This window comes from Silurus aristotelis (genome assembly GCF_946808225.1).
Source record: "Silurus aristotelis genome assembly, chromosome: 18".
Taxonomy (NCBI): Eukaryota; Metazoa; Chordata; class Actinopteri; order Siluriformes; family Siluridae; genus Silurus; species Silurus aristotelis.
Window position 1 is genome coordinate 16,758,630 of NC_139591.1, and position 15,139 is coordinate 16,773,768.

General features: G+C 37.5%; 1 long non-coding RNA gene across 1 annotated transcript in view; it reads right to left on the minus strand.

The window, feature by feature from the left end:
* Nucleotides 1-15,139, minus strand: part of LOC310741115 — an 89,841-nt gene that overhangs the window by 48,801 nt on the left and 25,901 nt on the right. The gene's annotated exons all lie outside the window — the stretch shown is intronic.

The window sequence follows — 15,139 nt, forward strand, 5'->3', positions numbered from 1 at the left end:
TGGCTTGGTTACTAGAACCATTGTGGTTAGACTCAAGGAGGAGGAAGAGGGTGAGAAGGGGAAGGAAGAGGATGAGGAGGAGGAGGAAGAGGAGGAGGGTTTATGAAAGGAGAAAGTGAGAATAATAGCACCTGCCACAGCAACAGGAAATGTGCAATGCACCCACTATGACACAGAGAGAAGAAATACTGCTTTAATATACTCCCCTTCAATGTAATCAAATTTCCTTTAATAAAAGAAAGACAGGGCTGGGGGTATTTACGGCTGGTGTGGAGGAAGAATAAATTCGCACATCTGCTAAGTCTCATGGCTGTGGCAGGCTTCTGTGGATCTGTAGCTTTGTAGATCAGGCCTTTGTTGTTTAATTGTGATGAATTATTGACAGTGAAAGCATGTATCGAGAAGGTGTGCCTGTTATAATTCCATAGTTGGAATTGGGTGTTGTGCTTGACATGACATTGGGTTTACATAGCCCAGGTACAGGCAGCAATGATGATCACATGATTAAGAATAAGTAGAATAAGTAGAAATAGAAATACTCTTAAGTAATCTTCTTAAGAGACAATACTATAGAAGTTAAAATTGGATATACTTAAGATAATCAATGTAAGGCTTGTATAGTAGTACAGATTTACTGTCCTATAAAAATAACTTAACAAACCACCATTCATTCATTCATTCATTCATTTTCTACTGCTTATTCGTATTTCGGGTCGCGGGGGCAGCAGTCTAAGCAGGCCCCCGCCTCCGACTGCTGCCCAATCCTCACAGCACCGTCCCTTACGGTCTCTCTGCAGGTGGTGAGCCCACAGGAAGGCGGCCCCGCGTCCCGGACCTTGATATTTCCCTCGTAAGGGACCCCCGGAGCATAGAGGGTTAAGGGCCTTGCTCAAGGGCCCAAGAGTGGCAGCTTGGCAATACCGGGGCCTGAACCCCAGACCTTCCGATCGGCAACCCAGCGCCTTAACCGCTGGAGCCACCACTCCCCCTAACAAACCACCATTATTGTCTAAATAACTGGCAACAAAACTGTGTCCAAAGTGGCAATATTTTGATTGAAAACCATTGTTATCTTGCACTGCCTTAATCCTCCTGGGCATGGAATTCACCAGAGCTGCAAAGGTTTTTGCTGGGATCCTTTTCCACAACTCCATAATGACATCACGGAGCTGCTTAATGTTATGGCACATGGCGCTTCTCCACCTACGCTTGAGGATGCCCCACAGGTGCACAATAGGGTTCAGGTTTGGAGACATACTTGGCCACTCCATCAATTTTACCTTCAGCTTCTTTAGCAAGGCAGTTGTAATCTTGGCGGTGTGTTTGGGGTTGTTATTATGTTGAAAAACTCGTTCAGCCAAGTTTCTGAAGGAAGGAAATTATGTTTTGTTTTCAGAATGTCATATTACAGGTTGGAATAATGTAACATGTTTCTTTTGATATACAGTCACCAGTCCATAATGCTACAACCACCATTTTTGACCGTCGGCAAGACACAATGTTCTTGATGCTGCTCACCATGGCGTCGCCACACGCTTAACACCATCTGAGCCAATAAAGTTTATCTTAGTTTAATCCGACCACAGAATATGGTTCCAGTAAATCATGCTCCTGGACAGGTTGTTTCCAGCAATCTGTTTGTGGGTGTTTTCTTGAGTGACAGCTTCAGAAGAGGTTTCCTTCTGCGATAACAGCCATGCAATCTGACTTGTTGCAGTGTAGTCTGAGCACTGATAAGTGGACCTTCCACTTCTGCAAACTCTAAAGCAATGCTGCAGCACTCATGCGTCTGCTCTTTTGAAGCAGCTTCTGCACCTGACGCACAGCACGAGGACTAAACTTTTTTGATCGGCCCTTGCGAGGCCTGTTCTGAGTGGAACCCGTCTTGGAAAACGTCTGTATGACTTTGGCCACTGTACTGTAACTCAGTTTTAGGGTGTTACTGATCTTCTTATAGCCTCAACCACCTTTGTGGGGAGCAACAATTCCAATTCTCAAATCCTCAAAAGAGTTATTTTACTATGAGGTGCCATGTTGAACATCCAGTGGTCAGTATGAGAGAATTGTACTCAAAGAACCAGATTTTAACTGCTCTAATACAAGATACACAATTTTTATGGACCTGTCAAGCAGACATAAACATGAACATGATGAATAAGACCATTAGCTCAATATATCTGACAGAATGTGGAAATCAAAGGAATTGGGTTTAAAGAAACAGAACACAAACTGGCATGTTGTGCAGATGATATTCTGATATTTTTAGGGCAACCAACTTACTCTTTACCAAAACTGATGCAGTCATTTGAAGTATTTTGACATTTATCAGGATATAAGATTAAAATAGGCAAAACTCAACTATAGAACACCAAAGTAAATAAAAAATAGATGAATAGACCCCCTAATATGGCAGCTAGAATCTCTCAAATATCTTGGTGTCAGCATGCCAAAAGATTTTACGAAACTTTTTGAATATAACTACTTGCCTATAAATAAAAAGACTATTAAAATGAATATTTTGGCTAGATTATTAAATTTATTCCAAATCCTCCCAGTAATGATTAATCAAAATCAATTTAACAAATGGGATAAGATGTTGTCCAGTTGTCCAGATGTTGTACATATGGCAGGGTAAAACACCCAGGGTTCATTTAAAAAAATGTTACAGCTAGCTAAAGGAATGGGGGGACTGGGGATTACCTTCTCTTAGAGATTATTACTTTGCTGCACAGATGAGAGCAGTAATATGCTGGTGTAACCTATTTTACAAGGCCTAATGAAAAAAAAAAACAAATAGGGGAAAACATCCCCTATTCCTATACAGGCAATCCTGGTCATAGTAATTTATAAAACTCATAAATGCTGTTGATAACCCATTGATGAAATGTTTTATAATAGAAAATAAATCAAAGGGAGATATAGTGCCTCTTAAATGGTGTCCATACAATTCAGAATTTACACCAAACAGATTAGATACCAGATTTAAGGACCGGAAAGATAAGAAGATAACAGTTTTGTGAAATATAACAAAAGATAATACATTAGCCAGTTTTGAAGTGCTAAAGGAGAACCGTTCATTAGAAACACAAGACGTCTTAAGATATTTACAGATACAGCAACAATTTGTGAATATGAAGAACGTGGATGAGACAAGGACAGGCATAAAAGAATTATTCAGAAAAGTTGTACAATTTTCATAAATGTTCTGTGTTGAGGAAACCGTGGAAACCTAAACCCAAACCATTACCATGTCTTCTGGGACTGCTATATTATTAGGGATTACTGGAGAAATGTAGATTTACAGGATTTTTTGCAACGTATGATACCATTTGATAGTAAAAAATTTTTTTTTTAAATACCACGGAATGGTCAGAAAAAGATAAATATTTAATGAACATATTGCTGGTGGCTACAAAAAACTGGTTGTCACAGGAGAGTCCTACCCTGAATGGATGGTTAGAAATTGCAATTGACATTTTTGAAATGGATCAAATAAAAGCATTTGTAAACCATAAACTGGAACAATTTGCTTTGTTCTGGGAATTGGACCAAATATGCAACATCTCATAGACTTGATATTGTCTTTTATTCAAAATCAACAATTTACAGAAAGATCACTCCCTATATGTATATAGTTTCTCTCTTTTTTATTCTTTGCACAATGATATGAGCGTATACATTGGTAGATATATGTGTATATGAGTTTATTCAGTTATATAGTGTCTGATGTACACCTGATAGAAATGCAATGTATCTTTTTCTTTGATAAGAAGTTATAAAAAGCAGAGGAGTGAATGCTACACAGAGGTAAACATGGCTGTGTACCAAATTTCAGCCATTTTTTTTCTTTAAAATTTTACATTTTAATAAAAAAATATAATAATAAAAAAATCCCAATCCAATCATTTAATATACTTTCTATGTTCTATTGTGAATAAATATGGGTTTATGTTTTGATTTTATTCAAATTTTTCCAGTTTTTTTTATTGGGGTGGTACAAAAATGTGTTTAGTGTTTAGCTTTGGGATTATTTCTACTGCAAAAACCGCACAAACTGTTTTTCAGTAGTAGTGGTTAATAGCTGCGACGTTATAGGCCATTATCAACATATAAAATGCAATTTATTGGCACTGTAAATACAACTTTGTGTCCTTCACGTTCTCCTGCTGTCTCACTAAAGTTGGCTATGTTATTGATGGCACCACTCATAACATTAGTCTAAATGCTCTAAAGTGTCAGGGACTGTTATTACTGAATCGGCAGCACCCATTTCCTCAAGATCAGGAAAGGCCATGTGTTTTGCCCTGGACAGCTTCGTCCATCAGCCACGGATCACAGCTATCTCATCATGTGAAATAATGCTGGCTTACTGTCATAATATTGGATTTATGAACTGTGATTTAATAATATCCATTGCCCAAGGTCTCCTCCTTTCTCCTGGCTAAAATGGGACCTTGAGATTGATGACCAAGTTAAAGAAGAGAAAACAGTAGGAACAATAGCAAAGACAATAAGCTTCACCCAAAGATAAAGACGTGTTGTTTCTCTTGAGGTGGGGATACGAAAAGTGACCAGGTTCCAGATAAAGTTTAGGATTTGTGAAGGCTATTATGGAAACACAACTTATCCTGACTGTCTTGCTGAATACATAAAACACATGGTAGATATTTTGCTCAAAACATTGGCATTCTTAAAATGTTTTTGCTTGACATGTTATTCTTTCATCTGATACTTTTATCCAGGCAAGACAGAATCCCAACAAAGCTGAGCGGTTGGGCGGTTGGAATTAATTTTTTAAAGCTGAGATTTTTAGATTTTAGAGATTTATGAAGGTCAAATGATAAAAAAAAAATAAATAAATAAAAAAATCTCCACAACTCCACAACCTCACTGCTAATTAAGGAATGTTGATTAAGAAAAATTATTTATACAGTCTTTATTCACTTAGTGTGAATGGCATATTTATAATGCATTCAAGAGAAAAAATGAATTCTTCTGCAATTGATAGTTTGTCTATAACAACACGGTACACACTGATGCATTACAAAATGTGTTTATAATGAATAGTATGGTATTGAGAGTGAAAACAGAAATACAGTTCATATTTTAACAAATTTGCAATGGAACTTACTTAATTTTAATTTGAAATTAGCTCATATTATGCACTATAATGCATTAAATACTTCATGAGTACATTTATCAAACTAGAGGATTATGTTATAATACTTTATCAACTCATGCTTTATAAAGTTTTATGCATGCAAACATAACAACTCATCAGCAGTTATAAGGTATATGCATGCTATATAATATTCTATAAATGAATTTATAATGCATTATGCACAAAGCACTCATAAGAAAGCATCCAGAAAGGCTGTTAAATAATGCATATGAGAAGTGGAAATGTGTGATGGAAAGTGTGAATTTATTTCCCAACAGCTTCAGCGTTTCTATTTAGAAAAGCACTACAGAGACAACGTCATCTCATGATCTTCATTTTAAAAGCCATTAGTCTCAAGCATGAGAAATGAGAAAGAGATAAATAAACAAATAAAAATAGAAATGCTAAAAGAAAAACACACAAATACATGCAAATTATTTCAGATGTTTGAAGTCCCGGGGAGTAAAATCATCACTCATCTCTGATGATGTGGAAGACCTTAAGATAATGAAGGTTAAACTGCATCTTAACACTCACTGGACAGATTAAGAGTGGGTTTCATAAGCAGCATGCCAACATATTGCTTGTGTAGAGGGCATTTTACAGCCTAACAACTTTCATCAGACATGAGTTTCTCTCGGCTTGTCAACCAGAATACGTGAAGCCTGGGCTCAAGATGGGAAAACAAAACAAGATCCTCTGGGGAGATCAATGCAGCTCAGTTTGTCACATCCCAGATGGTGTGCAAGTCCTGCAGATGAAGCGTGCTCGAGAAAAGCTGTCAAGACAAATTCGAATACATCTCCGAAGCCTGTGTGACAGGCAGCCCAGAGCAAATAGGAACTAAGAGTAGAGCATATTTAATATCACGAGAAAAGGAAATGGAGTCTGGTCCCAGCAGATATTATCCAAAGTGCAAATAAGCACGAATCACAACTCTGTTGCTCATTCGCAGTTCATTACCTTAACTTGCATGAGTGACAAGAGCACAGCCTGCTCACTCGTTTTCAATCTTGCTAATGTACCGGAAGGTGTCATGAACGCCACAGAACTGCCATTTGCATAAAGGCCTCCCACCACAGAATCGATGCTTTAATTATGAAATGAAACGCATTCAAGCGGCGAGCAGCTCTTACACCCATTAATTATTGAGCTAAGCACATTAAAGCGACTGTAGGCTGGCCAGAAAAGATTACAATTTACCCAGTGCGATCGTAAAGCAACCATGAGCTCTGTCATTAAGTCGGCTGAGCTGAAGTGCGATATTCTTGAGTTTAGTGACTAAGACACGCATTATGGTGATTTTCTGCATTGGGATGTGTATTAAGGATTCACGAATGAACCATGGATCTCTGGGAATAGCGGTTAGAAGCGATGTTTGTGTTGACTGGGTAGTGCTTATACTGTACCCTGTAGGTGACACTTACCTAAACCATTCAAAACTGCTGATATAAACTTTTTTTTCTCTCTAGATCTGTCAGTACTTTTTTTTATATTTGCCATAGTTGACTTTATATTTGAGTATATTTGAAAGTCATCACATTACAACAACTTTCATTTATTATATACAGTGAGGAAAATAAGTATTTGAACACCCTGCTATTTTGCAAGTTCTCCCACTTAGAAATCATGGAGGGGTCTGATATTGTCATCGTAGGTGCATGTCCACTGTGAGAGACATAATCTAAAAAAAAAAAATCCAGAAATCACAATATATGATTTTTAAACTATTTATTTGTATGATACAGCTGCAAATAAGTATTTGAACACCTGTCTATCAGCTAGAATTCTGACCCTTAAAGACCTGTTAGTCTGCCTTTAAAATGTCCACCTCCACTACATTTATTATCCTAAATTAGATGCACCTGTTTGAGGTCGTTAGCTGCATAAAGACACCTGTCCACCCCATACAATCAGTAAGAATCCAACTACTAACATGGCCAAGACCAAAGAGCTGTCCAAAGACACTAGAGACAAAATTGTACACCTCCACAAAGCTGGAAAGGGCTACGGGGAAATTGCCAAGCAGCTTGGTGAAAAAAGGTCCACTGTTGAAGCAATCATTAGAAAATGGAAGAAGCTAAACATGACTGTCAATCTCCCTTGGACTGGTTCTCCATGCAAGATCTCACCTCGTGGGGTCTCAATGATCCTAAGGAAGGTGAGAAATCAGCCCAGAACCACACGGGAGGAGCTGGTCAATGACCTGAAAAGAGCTGGGACCACCGTTTCCAAGGTTACTGTTGGCAATACACTAAGACGTCATGGTTTGAAATCATGCATGGCACGGAAGGTTCCCCTGCTTAAACCAGCACATGTCTAGGCACGTCTTAAGATTGCCAATGACCATTTGGATGATCCAGAGGAGTCATGGGAGTGCGACTGCACTGTATTAAGGAGAGGATGACCGGGGCCATGTATTGCGAGATTTCGGGGAACAACCTCCTTCCCTCAGTTAGAGCATTGAAGATGGGTCGAGGCTGGGTCTTCCAACATGACAATGACCCGAAGCACACAGCCAGGATAACCAAGGAGTGGTTCTGTAAGAAGCATATCAAGGTTCTGGCGTGGCCTAGCCAGTCTCCAGACCTAAACCCAATAGAGAATCTTTGGAGGGAGCTCAAAGTCCGTGTTTCTCATCGACAGGCCAGAAACCTGACTGATCTAGAGAAGATCTGTGTGGAGGAGTGGGCCAAAATCCCTCCTGCAGTGTGTGCAAACCTGGTGAAAAACTACAGGAAACGTTTGACCTCTGTAATTGCAAACAAAGGATACTGTACCAAATATTAACATTGACTTTCTCAGGTGTTCAACTTGTGTTTAACCTGCCCAAATTCTTCCACACCACCCCACTGCTGCACTCCCTAGTCTGGCTTCCAGTAGCTGCACGCATCAAATTCAAAACACTGATGCTTGCCTACAAAGCCAAAAATGGTCCAGCACCCTCTAACCTCAGAGACATCATCACACCTCGTACTGCACCACGCTGTCTGAGATCCTCCAACACTGCTCGACTGGTACCACTCTCTCAGTGTAAGAGATAAGTACACCTCAAGGCTTTTCTCTTTTCTGGCACCGTGGTGGTGGAATGAACTTTCCCTAGATGTCCAAACAGCGAAGTCCCTGGCTATCTTCAAGCAATGGGTGAAGACGTTCCTCTTCCTAAAACATTTAAACTAGCTTTTTTCCAGGTTTGCTTTGTCTTTTACCAAAAAGAAATCCACTCAACAGAGTTGTAGGCTGATTTAGCTTAAGTTTGTAATCTAGCAGTGTAAATGTATTTTTTAATAGCGCCTCAAAGCACTTTAAATGCCATAGATAAAATAATGTAAATGGAATGTTAATGGAACTCCTCTGTCCTGAAGTTGCAGTTTTGCATCTGTCTAAAAAGCATTGGAATCGAAGACTTCATCCATAAATGCCAAATAAACATTTACTACTATAATTTACTATAATTCACATTTTAAAAATCCATTATATAGAGCGTATACCATATAATTCCAATGTAAGATGTTGCTATAGAAACTATATTATAACTGAACAAGCATATTAATTTAAACCTGTGTGACCATTCAAGCTCCTATTATACTTGCATTAGAAAAGTAATAAACACTTTCTGACGAGCAAACAGTTCTGTTGTATGATCAAAAAGAGATATTTTTTGTGTTGAGTTTATGTGTCATTAAGGCTATAGGTATCTGTTATTTAGCTTCATGAACTTATAGCGTAATAGATCCATCTCAAGCATGGATATTGTGGCTGCTGCTTCAGAGCAAGATTGGGTATGTTTGCATTTTCAGAGACCTATTGCTTGTGATTTTCAGTTCTTCTGGAAAGCAATTTCCACTCTCTCTTTTGCAAAACAGATTTCGTCTCATATTTTCACTAGCGTGCTTCTCAAAATTAGACTTGGCCAAACTCAGATGTCTGAATTTGAAATCTTAGGCAATATGTAGTTGCACTGTTTGTGTATCCATGCAGTAAATGATTTCAGCCACAGCCATATGTACTGTGTTGGCTGATCCTTATCTACTTCAGATGCAAAATATATTTTCACTTCAGTGGAGAAAGAAATGCAGGCACTGGCAATGGATTATTGCAGAAGATTTGGTAAAAAATTTAATGGTTTGCTGTAGTTCAATCTCCTTCAGTCCTGTTACACTCACAGTGTTATAATATTTTTAATTTCCTTTTAAACAGCACATCAAGTGCAAAGTAAATAAGATGATTCATTTCAACAACCAACAGGAACAAAAAAAAGTATTGACTTTTCACAATGTCACTGTTTTCTTTTAAACATCTGATGGTTACTAAACTCTCAAAAGGCAGGCTGAATAATATTATGAGGTCAAACAAAAAAAAAAAAAAAACTTATATTTATGGTATTTGGCAGATGCCCTGATCCAGAGCAACTTACAACTGAGCCGTTGAGGGTTTAGGGCTTGCTCAAGGGCCCAGCTGTGGCAATTTGGTGGTGCTGGGATTTGAGTTGGTGACCTTCTGGTCCAGAGTCCAATGTCTTAACCACTGAGCTACCCCTCCTACTCTTTTATATTATTAGAATCCTTTTTGTGTAAAATCCAGTGACAAAATTCTGCATAAACAAATTTGAAAAAAATGTGTACTGCATACATAAGAAAATACAGGATTGTTGTACTTAAATTAAAGTATGCACTAATTTTACTATGTACTTTTATACTATTTGAGCAACTCGACTTCTTCCAAATGTTACAAGGTTCAAAGTCAAATTTAGGAACAACGTCTTCATTTGGATATTCAATGTCAGTGTCACTTTTTTCTCCCTTTTCAGTTTTAAACAGCAATGGGGGACTATTTAATATATTTTTGAGATGTTGAGCAGGATATAAAAGAATGAATGAATAATATTTGTGTATAAAATAAAATACAGTTAAACTGGGAATCTCTGCACCCAAACTTGATATACTGTAGGGTAAATCTTTTTTCCTCCTGTTATTCCCTAAATTGGTGTCACCTATAATATTCTTGTATAAATCAGAAAGAAAAAGACAGCATGAGCAGGCTTCAGAAAGAAACTGCATAGGCAGTGAAGGCTCATCTCTATAATGTCATACTGGCGTTCTCTGGGAGCCTGGGACATCTGTTTTTACCTTTGAACAAGAAAAATGAAAAGTAGAAGACAATGAATGGTGTTTGGAGATGAAGCTAAGCCATTGCACTCGTAGATAAATCATACTATCTGAGTAGTAAACACTGAGGGCATGAGCCCAGAAGAGAAAAGCTCAAGTGAGAGAACCAGAAGTGACAGACAGGTTCTCATCCCAGATGTGTCTCTTGAGTCGGGATTAGTTCTTGTTAAAGGAGCATTCAGAAGCACAAACAACAAGCACTTGGCTTCTTCATGATTTAAACAAGAGGCAGAGTTTTTGTCTCAGGAGGTCACACGTCTCATCTACCTGCAGTCTGACATGGGGCTTTGGAGCTGTAATGATCAGACATGCCTGATCCAATCAAGCTGTCGCCTCTGAGACAGCAAAGCTCTAATTGAAAGATATTTCAAAGCCTTTCAGTGTCGGAAAAACCCAGAGGAGCCTAATGAAGTGTTTGAACATAGTACACCACATCTCATATATACATTTTAGATTCTTAGCAAAGCCCACTATAATCCCTACAGACGTGGACAGGATGAAGACGTGTCTAATGATAATGGAACAAAGAACAGTAAAGATCACTTTTAGACTACAAAATGCCCTTCTCTGACAAGTTCACTGTCCTCAAAAAGGAAACAAGTTAACTAGAGGTTTGTTCAAAGATTGGGGTTGACATAGATCTTATCATGGATTTAAGAGAAGACTCACTAAATTATGAAGGAAAACCTGATTATTTACCCCAGATGCTTTGAGTGGGTTTTATTTCTTTATCTCTTATACCCATCACTGGTGCACCAATTAAGTGAGGCTCCTAATCTTTAATCTCTAGCAACCCCATCTCTGGTCATACTGCATCCATCAGTCTGCATATAAAAGTTATCCAAAAGCATGTAGTTCAACATAGATGTATCAAGAAAACTCTCAGAAGACACACAGCATATTGTATCACTATAGTGTCATTTATATATAATATATATTGAGAATATATAATATACTGTATATTGACATATCTTTCATTTAGATTAGATCTTGACAAATGTCCATTATGAGCTAGGGTTTACACTTTAATATTGTCTTAACACTTATGAAAATATGTTGTCACAAGGATTATACAATATGTATCAACAATATACATTGTCCAAAAGCAGCTTTACAGAGCAAAAAGGTTAATTTATTTTTATTTAAAATGTAACAATTTGTATTTATATGTTAGCGCCTATAAGTTTAGTGCCTATAAGTTTATCCCTAATGAACAAGAAATCACTGCCCCTTTATTATTTAATTCCAGCTCTCTGGAATGTCACATTTCCAGGTAAAAATTGATTTTCTTAACAATAAAAAGGTCACGGCCACATATCAGCTGAATTCATTCACCTTTTTTTTGATGCACCCTTTACTCTAAATGGCTCTCCACATAAAAGAAATGCAGTAAACCTATACAGATTTTGTCTAAATACGACTTTTCCCCATCGTGAACTTGACTTAAACTGCCATGCTTGCTTGAAACAACAGCCAGGAAATGCCATTGATCGAATCTTCCATAAAAAGCTTGTGTCCATGCCCGGTCAGTCTGCTCTCAGGGGTCACAGAGTGGAATTAAACCAGCCAAGCTCATTGAAATTCATTGTGCTTCCGTTCAACATTTTCTTCACCTTAATGAGCAGAGAGACCTGGGGAATCTTGTCAGAATGTGTGTTTAGCATAACGAGAACCGGTTTCAGCCGGATTTATGTGATTGCAAACTCTTCAACCCACCTCTGCAGACACCCACCTGTCTCTGAAATGTTCTCTGTATTTTATTGCTCTGCCTTCAATCTTTATGCCAATTCAGACAATGTATACTTCCAAGAGTTATTTATTAAAAATGCAGTCTTTCTAGACACACAGAACATTTCAGACAGTACTAAAAACCTTGAGATATTTAGTTTTATAAGAACTGCACCATTAAATGCAAACTAATCCAGTCTAAGTAGTACCAAATATATTTACATAATATATAAAACATTCAAAATCACCTCAAATGTTGACAGAAAATGCGTTATGCATGGCTTATGAATGCTAAGCCCAGTGTAGGTACTCCTTAGTTAAAACGCTACATATTGATTCAAATGCTTTTGATACATAAGAGAACGTTGTTAGGGAACATTTTCTAGTACAATATAACAAACAAAAACAGTTTTGCTCTAATACAACCCCCTCTCACACTCTCACCAAGCACTTGACAGCTGCTAGTGTTGGCTGAATACTTAACAAGCTGGACTGCTGAGACTTTCATCCTGCTTTAATATTTGAAAATTGAGATGAATAATTCTAGTTACTCAGGTGTCAAAATCTCTGCATGTTTTGGGATAAACATTTCCCAGTGCATTACATGTCTGTTTTTCAGGTTCGCACACTCAAACAGATCATTATAATTATCTGTAGTGTCGGCAGAAAAGGAAGCATCAGAGTACAGTGCGTTTATGATGACAGAGAGAGGGAGGGGGTGGATATGGGTGCACAAGGGCTAGTCGATCTTATTTAATCTCTGCTCAATCGAATGGCTAAAATTCTGTTGCCATCTTGGGCCTTAATTTAGATTCTCCCAGAGAAATTCTATTGCTGAATCTAATCTCCTGACATTGAACACCAGCGTAACATGATTAGACAGTGACCATGGCAGAGACATGCACTATACTTAAGCGATGAAACCAAATTAGATGTAAATAACCGATGAACATTAATTCAGTTGCATTTTAATAAGTAACAGTGTATATACTATTGAGCCGGTATATAAGTACTGCATAAAATGTCAAGCCTGTCAGTCATTATGTAAATTAATAGGCCATTATGTAAATGGATAACTCGGGTTTGTCAGTCACCTAGTCGGTGTGCCCGTGTTTAGGTCAGTAAACAGCTAAGTCAATAAGTCATAAGTGTATACAGTCAGTAAATCAATAATGAAGTGATTATGTCAGTTCAGCAGATTGTATAAGACATTGTGTATGTAGATGGAATTATATTTATTTTATTCTTTATTAGTAAATATTTTACCTAAATTAATGTCATTTATAAGCTTTATAATTGACCTCGTACACTAACCTAAGATCAGCCATATGTTGATCATTCCATTGTGTCTGTTTTCTCACAACCTGTGATAAAAACATCACTCTTTTCACACCAATTTGCTTTACCATCAGGACATATCATAGCTAGTTAACCTTATAAACCGTCATGTGGAATCAAGACTCGATATGTGTACGAACACATACACCCACATACACCCCCCCCCCCCCACACACACACAAATTTATCTCTGACATGCTTGTACGCCAATGGTAGATGAATGGCCACTACTGCTATTATTAGATGAACAAAGACCTACATCCTGTACAGCAAAGATAAAAACAGAGCCTGCCAACAGTGCCTGTCTGTCTGTCTATCTGTGTCTCTCTCTCTCTCTCTCTCTCTCTCTCTCTCTCTCTCTCTCTCTCTCTCTCTCTCTCTCTCTCTCTCTCTACTGTAGGAGTAATGGATGTACAAATCTTTCTGGCTGTGAAGGTGCCACTCCTTCATAGTCATCTTTAATTAGCCTGAGTGCAGGTCAACAACACACAAGAGCTCATGTCATTCATTTGTTTTACACTTTTAAAATGTTATTGGGAGAAAGCGATTTCATAAAATAAAGGACACAAAGGGAGAAAAACACAGAAGCATGCTGAGCCTAGTGTTTTATCTAGAGCACTGAAAATAGGTTAATGACAAAACAACAGTCTGAGGGCAACAATAATAATAATAAAAAAAAACAGGACGAGGTATTTTTTTGTCATGACTGAAAAAGCTAATGTTAGGGTCAATAATTGCTTTGAGAATTCGTGAAAAGTTCCATAAACAATACATAACCCTGTTACAGGACATAATGTACATCAATATGATATGAAAGATGAATTCTGAAACTAGTTTAAGCAGCTAATTTATGTTATCATGCTAATTCAACAGCTAATTCATGTTATGGGTCTTTCTTGATAATATTACATGCAGTTATAGAAAGATATTTAAATACAGGATGGTTTAATGAAGCCTCAAATTAACAGCATGTCAGGAAAGGTTATTATTCCTCTTAGTGCCAGGAAAATTGCCAGCAGTGATTTTTTTTTGTTACTGTGCATTTTGTGGAACCTCTGCAAAACAGGTGAGCTCCTATCATTACTTACATTATATCTGTTATAAACAGTCATTGTTTTGTATTGTTCTTTTTCATTTAAAAAATGCAGTTTAGAAATGGCAAAGTGCAATCTGGCGCTTTATCTCTGACTTTACAAAGCACTGATACTGGAGAGTGCATCCTAAACCGGTAAATAATTCCTCCTTAAAAAAAAACTTCACTGTATCACCAATTCTGTTTCTTCTTTTGTTATGTTTTGTTTTTTGTTAAATCTGTTTCTTTGGACCTTTCATCATACAATGTAAAAGAGCTGTTACTATAGAAACGATAAGGTATTAGACTGAGACCATTAGCATAAACCTGTGATTTACAGAAAATCAATCAACACCTTCTGACCATTTTATAAAGCACTGAGCAGAAAATCAGAGAGTGTGGTTTGGTTTTAAATCCATGAGCCTTCAGAGAAATTACTGTGAATTAATTAGTAAGAAAATGTGATTTTTGTTTAAATACATATTCTCAGGACTAAAGTGTTTGTCTGTGTAAATGTGTGTGTTTGTGTATGTGTGTGTGTGTGAGAGAGAGATGCTTAATATTGTGTGTGTGAGAGAGAGATGCTTAATACTGTCTCCAAGATAGTAACCAGTGTAATGCTTTTTTTTAGGGTGGAGGCTCACCTTTGGATTATGTAAATCATCTTTTTGA